This window comes from Papaver somniferum, chromosome 5, assembly GCF_003573695.1.
Source record: "Papaver somniferum cultivar HN1 chromosome 5, ASM357369v1, whole genome shotgun sequence".
In the NCBI taxonomy this organism is placed as follows: Eukaryota; Viridiplantae; Streptophyta; class Magnoliopsida; order Ranunculales; family Papaveraceae; genus Papaver; species Papaver somniferum.
Window position 1 is genome coordinate 167,567,452 of NC_039362.1, and position 19,962 is coordinate 167,587,413.

Consider the following 19,962-nt stretch of genomic DNA (forward strand, 5'->3'; position numbering starts at 1 on the left):
AGATTTTGATCAATCCTATTTTTTGTCGTTAAGGTGGAGAACTGAACCAAGAATTCTCTTTCTTCATCATCAATCGAATTACTGTCCACGATGAATGACATCGACTTATCCCAATGTTGAAGGAAGATATCGACGATCCCAAGTTCTTTTATCACACCCAAAAACTTTTAGGGGCCAGACGGTGAAAAATGAACGAAGATTCGGCATTTCGATCTATGATTTATCATTCGTGGATGCTGATAAGATACTTCCATTTAGCAGCACCTTATTATGGCATATCCTTAAAGTTAATGACGAGGTTCAAACGAGGAAAGGCTTACAGTGGATTCCTAGGCTCTGCCACTTGGTAACATTCAGTGCCCCACCCGTTCAAGCTTCCAAAAGGGAGAATAACAAAAATGAATATGAAGGATCAAAAGATTTTATTTGCCGCCATTCAAACGGGAATTGCGAGCAAATAGAACATCTTTCAGTTGTATCAATACTGTTACATGGATCGTAATTGCTTGAATGCGATGTACCAAAAAATCGATTTCATTCTGAGGATGCTACCGACTAAGGACAACCAGTTTCTTCAACTAATGGATAAAACCAGTTAACCATTTAAAGAAGCCCAATTTTAATGATATAAATATGCTCATATAAGGCGCGGTTCGATATCAAGATGGAAACATATGATTTCAAAGTGTCGGCCATATTCGTGGAATACGGTTCACTTTTAAGATTCCTTGATTGTGAAATGGTAGACGCGCAAGACTCAAAATCTCGTGATGAAAAGCGTGGAGGTTCGATTCCTCTTTTAAGGCATAGACGAATGTATTTTTTTCACTCCCGTTTTGTGGTCTCTGTAAACTCGACCTCGGGTGCATAAGAACGAGATGGCATCTACCCAGGATTTGCAACTATTCCTTCAGTAGCTCTTTATGTAAACCTAGAGCAATCGCAAGAGGAACCAAGAAGTCGCCAGGTCCTATTTTCAAGAACAATGAATTAATTATTATTCTCATTAATAACATTTAACCAACCTGGAAACCATATCATTTGACCTGCATTTAATGCTGCGCCATTCCTTGGAGATAAAAGTACATCGAAGCCAGGACCGATTCTGAATCTAAAAATTAACAAATCATATAAAAATAGAAGAAATTTCTAGAAAAAGAAAGATAGGTTCTCATTTATTTGTCAATTTTTTCATAAAAAGGGGGCTAGGACCATTGGGGTATCTAATCTCATTTTCTCCTCTAGCTTTCGTCTCTCAGTGTCAGTGTCGGCCCAGCAGAGTGCTATCGCCGTCGGTGTTCTTTCCGATCTCTACGCATTTCACCGCTCCATTGGAAATTCCCTCTGAGTATGATCTCCACCAGACATACGTAATGCTTTCGCTAGTACACGAAAGTGGATACCATGATTATTTTGTCTATCAATAACTGCATGCATTGCACGGTTGATGTGAATGAAATTATAGGAGTCCCTACTGGCATCAGAGGTATGAATCTGGTAAACGAGCAGGAAAGGATTTGATTGATAGTGATGCGAGGTTCTCCATGCCTATTGTGGTCGAAGTCGTTCCTATTGAGTTCACAAAGATCATAGATGTTTGAGAAACCAATTCTAATCATCCGTTTAGGCGAAATCTATGTCTATGCAGATCCAAGAGAACCATTTTTCGAAGTAAGGAACCATGAAATATATATTTGTAACAGATTCCATTTTGAGAGGTATGGCTTCTTGTTCTTCTTATTCGAATGAAGCACAACTAGAGCCCCTAACTTGCACATGCTTTCAAGCCAGATATTGATTAGCATATCTCTCTTCCGACAAAGTAGCAGCCAAAGTTCTAGCACCATGCCAAATGTGTCCGAAAAAGAATAGCAAAGCAAATGAAGCATGCTTAAAAGCTAATCAACGGTCTTTATTTGAAGACTTGAGTTGAGTCCGTAAAAAAGATTCTGGGGTTTTATTTCATAAAAAGATAAGAAAGTCAATTTGAAAGACAAAAACCCAGTGAATTGTGTTAAAATATTAAAACACTTGAACCCAAATCACGAACAAAATTATGTTAATAGAGAAAATCAAATAAATTGTAAAAAAGAAAAATGCTAAGCTCGTAAATCTTCATTTTAAAATCCGAAGTGGAAGGGGAGTGAGATTTTGAACAGACCGTTGGTTAACAGTTGGTTGCTTGAAAAATGTTTTTCCGATATTCTTCAAAGATTGCTCTCCGAAAAACGCGTCAATAGCTCGGATGATTAGAGACGGTCAACGGCATGGAAGTTTTCGACACTAAATAAATGCCAACGAGCAGTTGGAATAAGACATGCTTCGTCGAGACATTGATGCGGTTCCTACTCTAGTGGAAGGAGATGATGAGGTAGAATTCAATCAGAGTTACAATAACAAGTTTTGCTATAATACTCTAGCCGGGAATGTGCCGGAGAGCTCTTTTTCAAGATTTCTTTGGAAAAATTCCGTTCGACATAAGGTAAGATTTCTCGTTTGAGCTGTTTTTTATATCTCGCTCCCTACGAGAGAAATGCTTCAGCATCGAGGGGTTAATCTGAATAGCACTGCTTGCCCTTTATGTAACGAAGTGCTGGAGACGTCTAATCATTTGTTGCTCCATTGTCCCTATTCTTTCCAACCGTGGAACTTCTTTATCAAGTCAGTGCGGATTAGGGGTGCACATACCCTACTCATATCCGCCAACCCTACCCTACCCGCCCGTGTTTTAACCGTATCCTATCCTACCCACTATTTGGCGGGTAGGGTAACGGGTAAAGATTTTCTTAACCGCCGTTAGATGGGTAGGGTGACGGATAAAGTTCGAAATTATCCTACCCTACCCGCCTACCCGTCTAATACTGAAAAGACAAAGTAACCCTTGTATTGTTTTCTCCTCCTGCCTATTTTTTTGTTATTTTAAAACATAATAGGGGTAAATTAGAAAGTAAATGTATTTTCTTCAACAAACAAAATGTCTTACTGCGTTTCTTTTGTGAAATAAACTTTTCGTTATCAAAAAATTTGGTTGCAGTATTCTCCTTCAACCATTACTCGATCTCATGTTCATCTTTCAGGGTCTCGTTTAAAACCCTTTAATCGGTTGGTTCAAGGTAAGATCCAACTGCAAAGTTGATTCTGTTTCATTTTATTTTTTTCCGTTAAATTGATTGAAAAAATATTAGGGTTTTTACTGTTTCATGCATGTGGCAGGATACGACCTCGAGTTGAAGTACAATTCCAAATTCATCAAAGGTTGGTTTCTTTCTGATTCGAAGTTAATTGCGAAGTTATTTGAAGTAATTTCTAGATTTTTCTAAATTGTTTTTGGGATTTACTAAAAGTTGATTTTAATTTAGTTAGTGATCTTCTAATGTTATGAAAAACGGCTATCACGTAATCCCCAATTATGAGTAAGCTTACGATTCTGGGATTGAGGGGTTAATTTTTAACTAATTAGACTACTACTGATGATATAGGATGTCTACTGATCATATTGTATCTTACTCTTTCTAGTAATTACTTATGGATCCTTTGAAATAGTGGTTGATGAGTAAAACTGTTAAAGGTCATTCATGGTATGATGTGAAGGTAATATGTCATAAGGTTCTTATGATATTAGTTTTCACATGCTGGTTGCTTCGTTTTCTTTTGGAATGTAAATCATATTTCTTCTTTCTTTTAATAGATTCATTGTATGCTATGATTCGGTAACTAGGATCTTGTAGTGTTCGTTTCTATTCCACATATTATGTCAGTTCGGTGATTTCGTCATTTTTTAGAAGAATAAAACCCTTTCAAGTTTCTGTGCTTGTTGTGGCAACTGGTCTAGTAGTACTTGGAGTGGGTTTTTCTTCTTTCACTCAGTTGGTGATTCTTATCATACTAGTTTTACCATGGTTAACCTTGTAGAGTTTCTAGGTTATAATGGGACTCACTGTGCTTTCATTGTCTTTTGCTCATTGTACCTTTGGGTTGCAAGAGAATAAGGTCCTGAAACTATTGGGGTTTATTATCCGTCCACTTTTAAGTTGCTGCTATCATTACTACAACTCTTGATTGGATTAGTACACAGTGATATTCTCTATTACTACTTTCGTTGATTAGTACAAACCTAGATTTTCTATTTATATATCAGTAACTGATTTTGAAATTTTTATGAAAAACCCTATACTACTGAAATAGAACGTGGGAATTAGGATTTCTCTGTATTCTTTTGCTTGGGTTTGTTTGCTTTGTTATATAAAACCCTCTTTGCTTCATCTATTTGATTACACTTGGTTTTCCATAATGTAAGTGTTTTGAATTAGATTGCTATGTGGTTGCCCTGATTTATTGTGTATTAACTCTTTGCTTCATCTATTTGATTATGCATACAGATATTTCTTAAGAGAAACGATGTTGGTGACCATTTTCCCTCACTTGCAATCTGCTTAGGCTTTGAACTATTAAGTACCGTTATCAGGTTTGGTTCCCTCCCTTATAGACACATTTCAGGGAGCAGAGCTTATACCTTGTTACAAAACCTATACAAATTGTTTTGGTAATCACATAGAGAGTTATTTGATTGGATGCATTTTATTGTGTTATGGTGCTCATCATATTGCAGGTACTGCTATCAAGAAGAGGACGAACTTGCGGATTGTTGATTCTAACAATGCAAGTGTTAGTAATTCTAATTGTATTTGTTCAACGCATTTTTCAGCTTCTCTTTGTGGGTTTATAAACATGATGATTCTAGCAGTTCTTAGGTTGATTCTTCATTATGTCTTTACGTTAGTTTTTCATACGGATTTCATTTTGAACTATAACAATAAAATTTGATGAGGAAAAAAGAATACCATCCATGCCTAAGAGTAATTAGTCAATTTTCTCAGTTTTTCATGTGTTTTAGGAATGTTCATATCAATTTTTACTCTCTTCTTAAATGTTTGCTTTCTTAATTGTTTGCTTTCTATTCATATCACTTGTTCTTTGCCTTATAACCTCTATTTCTATTGAGAACCTTTTCTCTAGCTGCAGTATTCTTTACTGGTTGCAGAAGTGACTAGTGAGGAAGCATGGTTGAGATTACAGAATTGATGTCAACGAGACCTCCTATTCCCTCTCAAGATTCATATCAATCTGTGCAACAAAGGGTCAGTGTTGTTATATCTCCGCCACCTCCACCTCCACCATCTTCTCAACCTGAGGTCAGGGAAAGTATGAAGCGTAACAGAACATCTTCGGTGTGGGATCATTTCCAAAAGAGTGTTGATGAAGCTGGTATTAAATGGGGGAAATGTAACTACTGTGAAGGTAGTAAATATAGGGATGGTGGTAAGAAGTATGGCACATCAAATTTGAACTGGCATTTGACCAAGTGTCGGAAGTATATGGAGTCACTAGAAGCTGCGCAGTTGGATTCTCTCGGTCAGCCTAGCAATCTGGGAGATCAGCAGCAAACAGTTGGGGTTACGTTCTGTCAAGATGGATGTAGGAGAGCCTTGATAAAGTTCATCATCACAGATGAACAGTCTTTCCGAATGGTTGAAGGAGAAGGATTTATAGCATTTTGTAGATATCTTGAGCCGAGGTTCAAACTTCCATCGCGGATGACCGTCTATCGTGATATCTGTGGACTGTTTTTGAGTGAAAAAGACAATTTGGTGAACTATTTCAAGTCGAACAAGGTTAGAGTTTGTCTCACAACCGATACATGGACATCCATTCAGAACTACAACTACATGGTGGTTACTGCCCACTTCATCGATGACCACTGGAAGTTACACAAAAGAATAATATGTTTCTGTCAAATTACTAGTCATGGAGGTGAGCATATTGGAAGAGCATTGGAGAAATGTTTGATAGAGTGGGGTCTTGAGAGAGTGTTCACCATCACGCTCGATAATGCATCTGCAAATAAAAAAGCAATTGAATATGTCCAAGAGAAAGTTGTAAGTTGGGGATCATCAATTGTAGGAGGTAAACATTTACATGTAAGGTGTGCTACCCACGTATTAGCTTTAGTTGTTAAGGATGGGTTGAAGAAATATCATACTTCAGTGAGCAGAATCAGGTCGGTGGTTAAATACGTCACGACCTCTCCTGCTAGAATGAAGAAATTCTTAGATGCCTTATTTCTTGAAAGAATGGAATACAAAAAGGGATTAGTGTTAGACGTGAAAACAAGATGGAACTCCATTTACTTGATGTTGGATGCAGCAGAAAAATACGAAAAAGTCTTTATAAGGCTAGGACGATCTGATAAATCATTTCGTGAGAGGTTTATCTTCGATATTCCCGATGAATCAGTAATGGGTGTTAGTGTTGATGATATTGACAGTACTGATTTTCTTGATGAATCCAGTTCTTCTGATTCTGATGATGATGAAGTTCCCTTATCTGGTCGAAGAAAAGCCAAGAAGAAAAAGCCTCGCGTGCATGCTCCTGAAAAGTATGACTGGGCTAATGCTCGAGTCCTAGTTCAGTTTCTACAGGTATTTTAAAGATTTTATCAGTAGTTTATATTTCGTTCTTTGGTTAGTTTATCAGTAGTTTATATTTCGAAGCTTCTCTTGTAATATCATCTGAATGCAAGAAGAGCAAAGGACATTATTAGAACGAATATGGCTCGTGTGATAGCCATCATTAAGCTCTAAAATGGATGGTAAAGTAACTCTATGGAATTAAGATCTATAAATCAATGAGAAAATAGATCCTGAACTTATAGGGTCAAGGTTTTAGCTTGCAGGCATACGTAAACAATAGTGGTGGTTCTCAACTGTTGAATTAGAATTGTGTTGCCAGTTGGATGGATAATATCTTGCACATCTAGTTTCTAGAATTTGTTGTATAAGATATCAAAGACCATTTACGCCGCATATGTAAATTCTAAATGTAATGTAAATAAGGGGGTATGACGCTGAGATGATTCTTGCCAGCACGTCTGAGGCTTGTAGCTTTCAGAGTCTTGATGATCATAGGAATTTTTGAATAAATTTTACAGATGCCCAACACTTTAGATTCTGACGGAAACAATTCTATTAATTCATAATGCTCCCATTTGACCATGAATCAATCATGTGGTTTAGATTTTGAGCTCCTCTCGAAACCTCTAACAACTGATGTGATGAAGATTGTGGAGCATTTCTATCATCTCCTCTATATGAATCGTTCCGACACCCCAATTTTATTCATTCTAAGAATGCCTTAAAATTTCATTGATGGAATTCAATTATTTCGTTTCATATCTGTGATGTCTATTTGCCATTAATTCTACGGATTTGTTGCAATGAGGAGTAAGTATTTGCCAGATGTCAGGTCTCAATGATCCATAAGAATATCTGAGCAAAAATTTATTTACAATTTTACCCTGCTGATATAGACTGTAAGAACAAACATTGGACGTTGTTATGTTTGTTAGGTTTATGTTTTAGTTCTTGGATATCAAATGAAACAAACCTTTACAAAAAATGGATGCATGGAGTTTGGCATGATAAAATTAGTTTGGCTTCAGAAACATTTAAAAAACAGAAACAAGGTTATAGTTCACAGTATTGGTTGGACTATTTTCTCTATTTTGGTTAGTTACAAATGGAAGGGGTTTATATTATAACTAGATGTCATTACAGGCAGAGTGATCTCAAATTCGTTTTTGTTTCGTGCTCATGTATTCTACAGCTAAGTAACACGCATAGGTTTCTTCTTCATGAGTTTTGTTGGGCGATGCTTTTGTTCTATAGTGTAAAGAAGGATGTTATATCAACTGCTTTTCTTGGTCTTGCAATAATATGTACTCATTGCTGTTGATGTTCTTGGTAATTCTTTCACTCAGATGAACTGCTTTTCTTGGTCTTGCAATAATATGTGGTTGTCTAGATGTTTTGGTCTTTGCTTACGAGTTAATATGATCTGTATATGAAGTTTCAATAACAATTAAAATTGTTTCTACAGGTATTTTTTGAAGCCACTGTTGAGTTTTCTGGTTCTACGTATGTCACTTCGCATACATTTTTGGGGGAAATTTGTGATGTACGTGGAGAGTTAAAAGAATGGCAAAATGCTCATCATGATACTCACTTAAGCCATATGGGTGAGAAGATGTTACTTAAATACAACAAGTATTGGGGTGAGCATAAGAACATAAATCCTTTATTGTTTATTGTTGTGCTTCTTGACCCAAGAGAAAAAGAACGTGGACTGCAAGTAATACTAGAAGACCTGATTATGCATGATATTCCTTGGATGAAACAAAGATTGGTAAACAATTGGTTAGATGAAGTGAAAAAAGGATTTTAATGAATTATTCACAGCTTATAAGGCAGAATATATAGGTGTAGGAAGTGTGTTAGCCTCGTCGGAGTCTGTAGGTGATACTGGTGGTAGTCCTAGTCAAGTGAGTTGTAGTTCTACGTCACATAGAAAGAGAAGACATAAGGCCCATAGAGAAGAACGTAAAACACAGTTATCTATAACGGAGGATGTTGACAAATCAGAGGTGGACAGATACTTATCGGAACAGATTTACTCACCAACAAAAGACAACAAAAATGGTTCGAAGTTTGATATACTCACTTGGTGGAAAATCAATGCTGCAAGATTTGATATTCTATCACTTATAGCAAGAGATATACTTGCTATTCCCGTCTCTTCAGTTGCAAGTGAATCTGCTTTCAGTACTGGAAAGCGAATACTTGGTCATTTCCGAAGTTCTTTAAAACCCCGAACTGTGGAAGCATTGATTCTCCTACAAAACTGGTTAAGGACACCGATTGATATGGATCCATCTATATTTGGAGCTGAAGAGAAGGAGGATGACGTCTTAGAATCAGGTATACAACTTTCCTACATTTGGGTTTCCTTACTCTTTTGTTTGCTTTTCTTAATCTGTCTTCACTATGTTTGCGAAACGACTTAGTTGGCATTTTCTTTATCTGTCTGTATCCATTTGTGCTTATTTATGGGAAGTACTGGTGGAAGTTTGAATGTTGTTTAGAACTTTCCATTTCTAGTCAAGGAACTTGCATGTTAAACGGAAACACGCTACCGTGCTCAGTTGATAATTTGTCACAACTTTAGTTGCTTACTTTTGTACGTTGAGCCACTCGAGCTGATGCTGTTCTTGGCATGTGTTGAAGTCTAATTTTGCCAACTCCAGATTAGTATTGTTACTCACATCTGGAAACCTGATTAGTGATTATATATGTTGAATGAGTACCTAAATTTTAGATTTTATGATATCAGAAATTGTCGAGAGCAGCAATGTGATATTTCACTAAAATTTGGAAAACTTATGCATGTGTATACTTATAAATATCTTTAAAACAACACTTGATATTGTGATATTACTTGATATTGTGACTGAACCAAAAGTCTGAACTTGTTGTGATATTGTATTCTATAGTAGGATGTTGTGATATCTCTTACTTGATGTTGGTATTATGACTGTACTTTGAATCAAATCGTTCACTATTATGACTGAATCTAACAAGAGATAACTTGTATGCAGATTTATTTGGTGATCTTAGTACTTATTCCATCATCGTAGATGATGATTGAAGAAGAAGGTCAATATGAAGAGCTTTTGGTGATGATACTGTTATATGAAGAATACAACTCTGTTCTTGAGAATACTTTTGTTTGTACATTTTTTATGGTTATGCTTTTGTTTCTAAATTCATCGTTGGTCTATTAGCATCATTGCTGTGTTTCGCATGTCCATTGGTCTTCTTTACATGTTTATACTTGTGGTTGAGGCTCTGTTGAGATGGCAGGGGCAGGCTCTGTTGCTGTGTATTGCAGGTGATATAGACAGTTATACCCGCCACCCTACCCTACCCGACCCGCCAGAGAATGGGTTGGGTAGGATCTTACCCGTTTAATGGCGGGTAGGGTGGCGGGTAAAAATTTTCTTACCCGCCAGTAAACGGGTAGGGTGGCGGGTATATGCCATATCCTACCCACCCTACCCGTTGTGCAGCCCTAGTGCGGATCTATTGGCCAATGCCTGGCACTGTGTTACACTTATTTGAAGCTTGGGAGTGCAATTCTTTGGCTGAAAGTGTAAATACATATGGGATATATTACACTCCGCTATTATTTGGAACGTGTAGAATGAAAGGAATCACAGAGTTTTTGGTGGGAGGCCTAAAGACGTGAAAGAAGTCATTTTTCAGGTCAAGCAAGATTTGGTCCTTTGGAGTTGCGATACAAGCATTTTTAAGTATGCAGATAATAGCCAAATCATCCATAATTTGGAGTAAATTTTGCACAACTAAACTCCTGCTCTTCTCTTTAACTAGCAGCTGTTTCTGTTTCAGCTTATAGGCTTCTGTTGCCTTATGGCAACTTCATACTGCAATGGTTTTGGCTGTATTTTTTCTCTTTAATATAAATTTTTCTTTTCGAAAAAAAATCTTCATTTTTAGGATTCTAGAGTCCGCACATAATAGAAAGTTTACGGTTTGTTTGTCAAGAGCAAAATAGTAACATTTCGTATCATTTGCGGTCAAGTTTGTTGAGTCGCAATTCACAACGAACTCTAGATGGTTCTCGAAGCTAAGTGGTGATACAGTGAGAGTCACATAAACACTAATCTCATCTCATCATGTTATTATAATGGTTGTTACTATCACTAATAATCGCTTTATTTTCTTCGTTGAGTGGGATCATTCATCAAGGCTGAGAGACAAAATACCCTACGCCACTCAGGTGGATCAGTTACATGACACGTATGTGGTCCAACAAATTGATAAGCCACGCCCGTATCCACGCAGCCGTTGGGGTTCGCAATCGTTCGCCACATTGATGATATTGGACTGTTGACATATTGTATGTGTATTGCAATCTACAAGGCGGCTAAGAAAAGCGTCGAAGCAGCCACATCTATATTATCCAACTCCATCAGTTTCAAAAAACAACAACATTAAGCAATTTGTTATAATTATTTGTGCCAAACCGTTAATGATTTACATTAAACGGAATACTATACTTCTCTTTAAGATACCGAGCTAATCCAGTTAGCTAGTATGTAACATGTAGGTATAGATATAGTGTATACAGGACCTGAAGACACAAATAGAGAAAGGAAAATGAAAGGGAGTTTTTATTACTTCATCATCATCTTACATTTCTGAATATGGCTATATATAGTCCACACAAAGTATGTGATACAAAGTAAAGATGTGATACGTATTGATATACATGTTGGGTTAACATTTACTAATGAAATTATACGGGTTGGGTTAACATTTACTAATGAAGTTTATGCTTATCTTTAGTCGGTCTTCCTGTCTATGAAGTAAATCCAGTATCTGCTAGATTATTCAAGAAAATAGTGGGCCATCCCTCTAGACGTGTTCACACAACACTTCCCCTTGGACCACCATTTCTAAGAACGTCGCTTCATTAAAATCTTGTTCGGAAATCCCAAAGGGACAAAAATCAGGATGAAGGAAAAAGGGTACAACACTGGTAGCTTTAAAGTGATGATGGGTCGTTACGAATTTTCTCCCGTCGCCGAAACCGTGTCAGGAAAACCATTTAGGAAAAAACCTGAACTTGGAGTAAGATTGGTCACTGTCATGAAATGCTTCCTATGTCAAAGTTGCGTCAGGAAAAACCGTTTAGGACAAAACCTGCGCTCAGAATGAGGGTGGTCGCTGCCACGAAAATATTTTCTTTGACAAGATTTACGCCAGGAAAACCACTTGGGATAAAACCTTAGTGCCGAGAAATACTTCCACCATACAAAATTGCGCTAGGAAAACCACTTGGGACAAAACCTGAACGCTTGTGCCAGGAAAACCGCTTGGGACAAAACCTGACCACCAAAATTCAGAATAATGCCGACGTCGAAGAGCATGTTGCCTCGTTAAAAACCTCGTCTGGAAAACCACGTGGGACAAAACCAGACCAAAGGAAAAGAGTACAACGGACGTCGCCCAATGACAGTGCTGGATACGCATATGCTACCTCGTTAAAACCTTGACAAGAAAAACCCCTCGGGAAAAAATCTTGATGAAGGAAAAAGAGTACAACGCGTTTAAGCTCAGCCAAAGATTCTACGAGTTTACTCCCCCTGAAGCATGACTTCTTAAAGCGGTTAGTGGTGTGGACATTTTACAGCCTTTAGAAAAAACTGCTTTACTAAGTTCAGTTTATGGAGGATTGACTGCCAGATTTTGCGCCGGGTGAACAATCGTCATTGTACACCTCGCATTTAAATCCTCAGTCCATTGCACACCAATTTATTTTCCGCTTTAACTTCAGGCATAACAATGAAAGGCCTTTTGTAAACTCATAAATACCGTAGAATCAATTTCAGCATCTAAAAGTGTAACCAGCAAAATAAAAGTTAGAAAACACAAGATAATGCATGCATTATATCCATATATGGTACTTCTGGACCATAAATTTAACGTACGTATCAGATGGATCGATCACTTCCCAGTAATGGTGCTAATTTAGAAGCACGATAAGTATTACGAGTATCAAAACTAGATACTCTGGTATATACATGCAAGTTTTATTATGCTAGCATGGACCATAAAATCTAGTTCAAGCGTGGATTTTAGCGCTACGAAGGGTTCTTTCAGAAGTCAAAAATGATATCATCGTTTCATCCGGATTTTAACCTTATACCAAGAACATAAAATACACAAAGGATTGTTCATAAGATTCTCCTATTCAAAATGGTGATTATGACTAAATTTCAAGCCTGACATAATTCACAACGTCAGGTGGCTGGCTGCCTGAGTCAGAGAACTTCGAATCCTTCGGGGATTCATTACAATTACTAGTCATAACAAGATGCAATATGAGTCCTTCAGTGACTACCACGCTAAATTTCATCTATATTAGGAGAATATTTTTCGTTTTACAGAACCAATCCTGGGGTTCGGCAGGAAACCCTCAATCGCACTTAAAAAGATAACTCTGCGCTTAATCTCAAACACCAACCTGTAATATTCAGGCCTAATGATTTTACGGTGTGAGTCGGATCCGAATATTGCACCTTTTCGAGAGATTCCATCCTCTACCTTAGTTTGAAGGGAACAAGTCATATGCCTACCAATCACAATGTCGATGTTCCTCCGCAGAGGGGTACACAACCACTATTGTAACACAGTAATCGACAATTATGTACGATCTAACACATTCTCTAGTGCATGCACATTCATGAAAGTTTCATAGACCGGTACCAGCGCCACTTCAGGGGCATTATGATATCCTCATTTTAATGAGGTATAAGCTTAGATAATGTGGATCATATTCTGATAGTCTCCACGTGCACTATCTGTAGTCTCTCTTCAAGAGCACTACATATTGGAAAAGTGATTGGACTCTTCTTTAAGAGGCATATATGAGGCAGTTATTCAGGCCTCAAGCGTGTTTTAACACACGACCTTGTCACTGCGAGATGCATGATTTAACCTGCTGAGATAATTTCTCGTGTCTGCATCCTCAAGCAAGTGACGCGCAATATTTTCCCCAGAGCTACTGCAGTTATTTGTTTTAATCATGAGTAATATCCAACACCTCAATTATATCCAATATCTTGGTGTGAGAAAACAAACTGAGATAGTTTCACGCCAATATATAGCGGCAGACAAACTTTGTTTGATCAGGATAATTACTTAATCAAATAACCTGTTGAATTGCCGACATTGCTTACTACAACCTTTAGGTGGTGTCTGTCATCTCTATGACTTCAAGGGAAAAGTCCTTAAATTTGTCGACATAATTCGTGCCATCTTCAGGTGGTAGTCTTTTTCCCCCTGGTTAAGGCGGGAAAACCCTTTAGGTTATCATAATTTGCACCATCCTTTTATGGTGGCGTTTCTCCCCCTGACTATAGTGGGAGAACCTTAAAGGTTATCAACCCTACTCTTGCCAAACTTCTGGTGGCGGGTTGTCATGCCAACTTCTGGTGGCATTTTAGTTTTCCTGATCATGGCAGAAACATTACTATCTCATTCCCGGAAACTTCTGGTTCCATAATTTCCTGATTTTCAAAGGAAATTCTGCTCATGATATATTTTGGGTGTTAATTAAACCACACAATAAGTGTCCCAAAAACAGCTGCAGGCTCGACAAGAGATGAGACATTTCACGTCGTTCCTTTTTGGCGGCTTACTTCCTCCCCCTAACGGCGGGAATACAGTCTCATCTTCAATAAGACATTACCAACACATGGTTTTAAATGTTTTATGAATCGAAACCAACATATATAGCTAGGTGACGTTATGGATCAAACACGTAAGTTGTAAGGTTGCTTCCCAAGATATAATTGATGGTAAATAGTTGGCAGAGCAATAAACTAAAGATGCTTAAACAAAGAACTCAACTAGACCATGTCGAGTTCGCACATGTGCTAACTATATGCTCGATATAATACCAACTGAAGGCAAAACATCAAAAGCCTATAAATTTACCACCAAAATAAATGGACTTAGCTGGAAAGTCTAAAAATGGATACGCAACCACAAGATTTGCACAAACAGTTTGGCAAAATCTAACATCACGTGTTAATACAACAAGAGACCATCTAGTAGACGTGTCTATCAATACGATAAAGTATTGAAATAATTGTCCATACTGCAGGGTGAATAAGTCCTGCATATGCCACCTTGAATCCTTTCTAGGGATTAAAGTTGGTGTTTCAGCAACGGGTTACCATAATGTTAATGTTAATGGAATTTAATAAATAATTGTCTCTGGGACCAAACAACACAATTTACATCCTCATGTAATAGAAGCTTCAGGTTCTATAAAGGATGTACATGAGCATTTTTAATTGTCTACTCATCTTGGTAGACCTTTGGTGTCCATACGGACCATGCCTAGGCATGAAAAATCGAGGTCATTAAACTTCTGTCTAATGACACTGTGAGATTCTACTGATAGAATTTTCATATGGCAGACCCATAAAAGAGAGAGCCTCACACTTCTCTTAACGTGCTTCTAGAACAAAAACAAATGAAGTAACAAAATACTGCATAAAAATGCTCATTTATTATTTCAAGGTGGTAATACCAAATATTTCTAAAACTCAACAGATTCTTCTGGAATCCGTAATATTATAAGGTGTTAATAAAGATGATTGTTGTACCACCAAAATGATACACGCTCTTCCAGAGCCGTCTATCATATTATTCGAACCCGAAATGGCATTTCACATTTCCCAAAACCTCTACAAGGTTACAGAATTGATTCGGAAATTTGTGTTTGTTGTTCCTTTGTCTTTGAGACAAATATCTCTACTGTCTATTAAAAATGGATAGATTACTTCAGGGATCCATATTTGTTAGTACAGATAGACGAGAGAAAAATAATAAAGCCATTAACAAAAGCATTTAGTAACTATGGGCTACTTCAGGAACCCATAATTTAATGGCTTATTCCTGAAATCTATGGAACACTTCTGGAGCCTAATATGGATTACCACATAAACCACAGATTACACGTTGGACTGCTTCTGGAGTCGACAAAGTCTCATGGATTACTTCGAGAATCCATTATTTACAAAGCAAGGAAATAAAATAAATGAGACTTAAAAGCAAAAGGAAACATAAACATATATATGGTACTTAAAGGAAATAACAAATCTCCATTTTCGTCACCTTCAGGGTCGACGAAATATTAATTTACAAGTGTGCAAATGAATACATGCTTTATAGGAAAATTCCTCAATATCAGTCACAGGTCACTTCAGGGACCGCTGATAGAAACTGGCTAGCACTTTATAATGGGTCACTTCTGGGACCAAACGTCTAGCGGACCGTGCCTTTTTGCATCCATACTATGCTAGACGAAATTCCAGCTTCTGGTGGAATTATTTCAAAATCTCTGGAGATTATTTAGAGCAAGAAAAATTAAATTTATGTTATCCTCTAGGGATACAACAATTTCTCGCTTCGCTGGTATTAAAACCGTAAATACCATAACAAAAACAATATAGCGGAAAATTATTAAAGTTTACGGAGTCGCGAATCTCACCTTCCCGCACTTACCCAAAAACATTCGTACAAGTTTGCAATACTTGTAGAACAACTTGCCTCCATTGATAGTGTTACTACCCTAATCAATAGAAGCAACATAGTCAGTACTACTATCCACATATATAATCAAAAACATAAATTCAACTCAAAACACAAATATAAATTGTGAAGTTGATTATATGGCTTTGTGGGTATCATCCCCGGTAGCTTGGTATAAACATCGTCGAACACTGGTTTATCAATTTGCGGCATCGAGCTACTCGTGCTGATAACGTGTTATAATTATTTGTGTCAATCCAGTTAGCTAGTATGTAACATGTAGGTATAGATATAGTGTATGCAGGACCTGAAGACACAAATAGAAAAAGGAAAATGAAAGGGAGTTTTTATTACTTCGTCATCATCTTATATTTCTGAATATGGCTATATATAGTCCACACAAAGTATGTGATACAAAGTAAAGATGGGATACGTATTGATATACGCTGTTGGGTTAACATTTACTAATGAAGTTATACGTGTTGGGTTAACATTTACTAATGAAGTAGATCTTTATAATTGTTGTATGTTTGAGTTTTTGGAGTACATTACTAAATTTTATGGGTCTAACTCACCTAGGAAACCAAATTTCAAGGTTGGGGCTGTACAAGGCTCATTAACTGTATATGTTAAGTTGCTTATTCAATGGAGGATTAATCTCAATACGCGCGCCTCACGTGTAACCTCATTGCGTATAATACATTGGAATTTAATTGGGTGACGCGGAGTAGAGGTGCGGTCAAATAACTCGTCACAAATTTTTTTCTTTGATACCATATTGAAGACCATAGGCCTAACTCACCACAAAAATCGGCTAGCATGGTTAAGGTTTTCCACGACTTATTAACTATAGGATCTTAAGTTTCCCATACAATATGGGAAACTTCTCAACATTCATGTTACTGCCGGTGTTTTTCATGAAATTTTTGATGTTGATGTTGCAATTTTTTTGGTGCTATTGTGGATGTGAACTTTGCACTATAAGATAAGTCTTTGCATTACATGCCATATAATACTTTGGAATGCACTAGCTTTTGTGATTATGAAGCATTGGAAAGAAGTTAAAAAAAAACAGACAACAAAAGTACAACAAAATACTTCAAAGATAAAATAGAAACACGAAAAATTTGAAACGTGCATAATGACTTCGCTCTGGTAAAATAAAATATCGAAATACGAATAAAAATGAGACCTCAGCATAGTAAAGAATACTCCTTTCGTCCCTATTATTAAGGCAGAATGTTTGATTTTTTTTGTCCCATTAAATAGGGGAAATTCCAATTTCAAGATGCCTTTTGATTTATATACCCTTATTTATGATGCATACATAACAGTGTTGAGATTAAGATAAAGGAACAAAAACATGAGAAAAAAACATGGATATTTATTAAAAAACCAAGTCATTTCTTAGTTTTAGAGATTTCACCTTCTCCACCTATACATGATGGACGGAGGAAGCATAGAAAAGAAAAGGAAAAGTTGTCTAACACATATGATTACCTACGCTGCAAACATTTACCGGTACCATATCCGTCAAAATTAATTATTATTTTCTCACTTTTTAAGATTTACATGAAGTAAGGGTAAGAAAGGATCATTCTCATATAGAGGTCTTTGTTGTTATTTGAATTCAGGTTCTTATGTAAACCAAAGGGGAAAGTTTTTGATTTTATGAAAATTAAGTAAAACTAAAATCAAAACAAGAAGACTAATCAAGCAAATTTAATATGTAAGAATATTGGATAAAGATTCCGTTTTTCAATCACAAACATGTTCAATATTAGTAACTGAAATTAAAATTTAATTTCTTACTTTCAAAAACCCTGGAATACCATGGTCAGAAAAAAAAAAAGAATCTCCGTTCATTTCCTAAAGTATAAAAAATAAGGTTTAGGTTTAACTATCGAAGAGCATTAAGATTGTGAAATAAGCTAATCAATGCAACTAACATACCCGCATAGTCAATGTAATAAAGGTCATGATTCACATGCGATTACAATGATGCATCGCTACTAGCAATAACCACACTATGCTACTCGTATTCAAGAAGTATTACTTTTGGGGTATAATGAACCCTTAATGGCTTTATATATAAAGTGAATTCAGTCAAATTGCAACTTAACTAAACAAAAACTTAATCATACATGGCGACATTTGTATTCAATCATTAAAGATAATATTGAGACAAAACTAATTTAGGAAACTAAAAACTATGTTTGGAGACCAATTACATCTGTAATCGTTAACAATAAAACTAGCTACTCAAAATTTTGGAGTTCATAAAATAAGTGAAGAAGAAAACCATCATGTGAAAATCTAGCATGGGCGTGATTCTCCCTAAGAAAGAGGGGTATAGATATGTATGATGTGATATATGTCTTCTATATGATAGACTTTTTCTAAATGGATACATTTTCCTTGTACTTCTCAAACATCCCAAACTTTCAAAATCAGGTCAATTTTAGCAATTTTCACTCTTCTCAAGGTCCATGTCTAAGTATATCCACCAGTGCCTTGAGTAAAAATATAAATATGAAACTCTGTGTTTAAAATTGATCGTTGAAGACATTGAAATATGAAGTCGATAGTTATCGGTCAGTGGAAGTGAGTTAGTCAATTGGTCTAACTCAGGTGACTTGTCTCATTCGACTGAGTTCGGGGAAATTCTAGATTCAGGTCATTCACAATCAACTCATTGTTAGCTCCTTCAATCCTAGTATTTATCTAATATTCTCGGGCATTCATTTAGTATTTCAGAAGCATCATTATTCATTGCTTTTAGGACATCATGCCAATTCTTTCTGGATTCATCTACAACCAACTTCTTGCACCAAACAACCATCTTCAAGCACCAACTATATATTCCTTCCTTACTCAACCCAGATTCATCTTCGATTCATCAGGCCAATTACAGGTAATAACACAAACAATCAAATTGTGTAGCTATCCACAACAACAAATTCTTCTTCTTCCTTATTCTTGGTCACAAACTACCAGACCCAAATTAAAGGGTAACCTATCTGTTTCTTCTTCAACATCGCTCAAAAATTAGATCCATTTTTCATTCCCTATCTTTTCTTGATCTCAAAAACAAAGTAAATCTTCTTCCTGTTATTCTTGATGGAAAAAACTTTAATACTCCCTCCGTTCCAATTTAGATGATGTTTTGGGAGTTTTCACGCAGATTAAGAAATGGAGAGAGATATAAAAAAATTCTATTTATGCCCTTGAGAAAAGTCTTCAAACATTAATTACTATTAGTGTATTTAAAAATAAACTTATGGTTCCAAGAAAAATTGTGAGGGTATTGTTGGTAGTTTTGTGGGAAAATATGAAAACTCTCAAGTAATGTGGAACAAAAAAATAACCCTAAACACTCATTAAAGTGGAACGGAGGGAGTACTTAATTCTTCTCGACCTGATTCATCATTAACATCTCCGCCTATACTTCTTTGCTTTGTAACTTTATTACATAGAATAATCACATTACAAACTTAATCAATGTTCTAATGCATAGCTCAGAGAAGAAGATATAAAGGAGAAAATATGAAGAACCCTAATTTATTCTTATCGACCTAAACTAGGTCTTAAAAATTAGGACAACTATTGGCACCTATTGCTTGAATACGGCCCACCCAATGGCAGCCTCAACTTTATGTATCTTACTAGGCGGGTGTCCTAGGAAATTTTTCTAGGTTCTTTTAGCAGTATTCTCTAGATTTCAGCTGGTTTCTCCTTAACCTTGGCTTAGTTCCTAATATCACTTGCCCGTGAAATGGTAATTTCCCCTTTTAGACACTTTTTCCCCTCAAATGACTCCAAAACACTTAAAACAAACGTAAAATACAATATTCACAAGAAAAATAGCAAAGAAAGTACAAATTAAGAATAATCAAGGTGTTTAGGACACGTATTGTGTAACCATAACACGCTTTCCTTT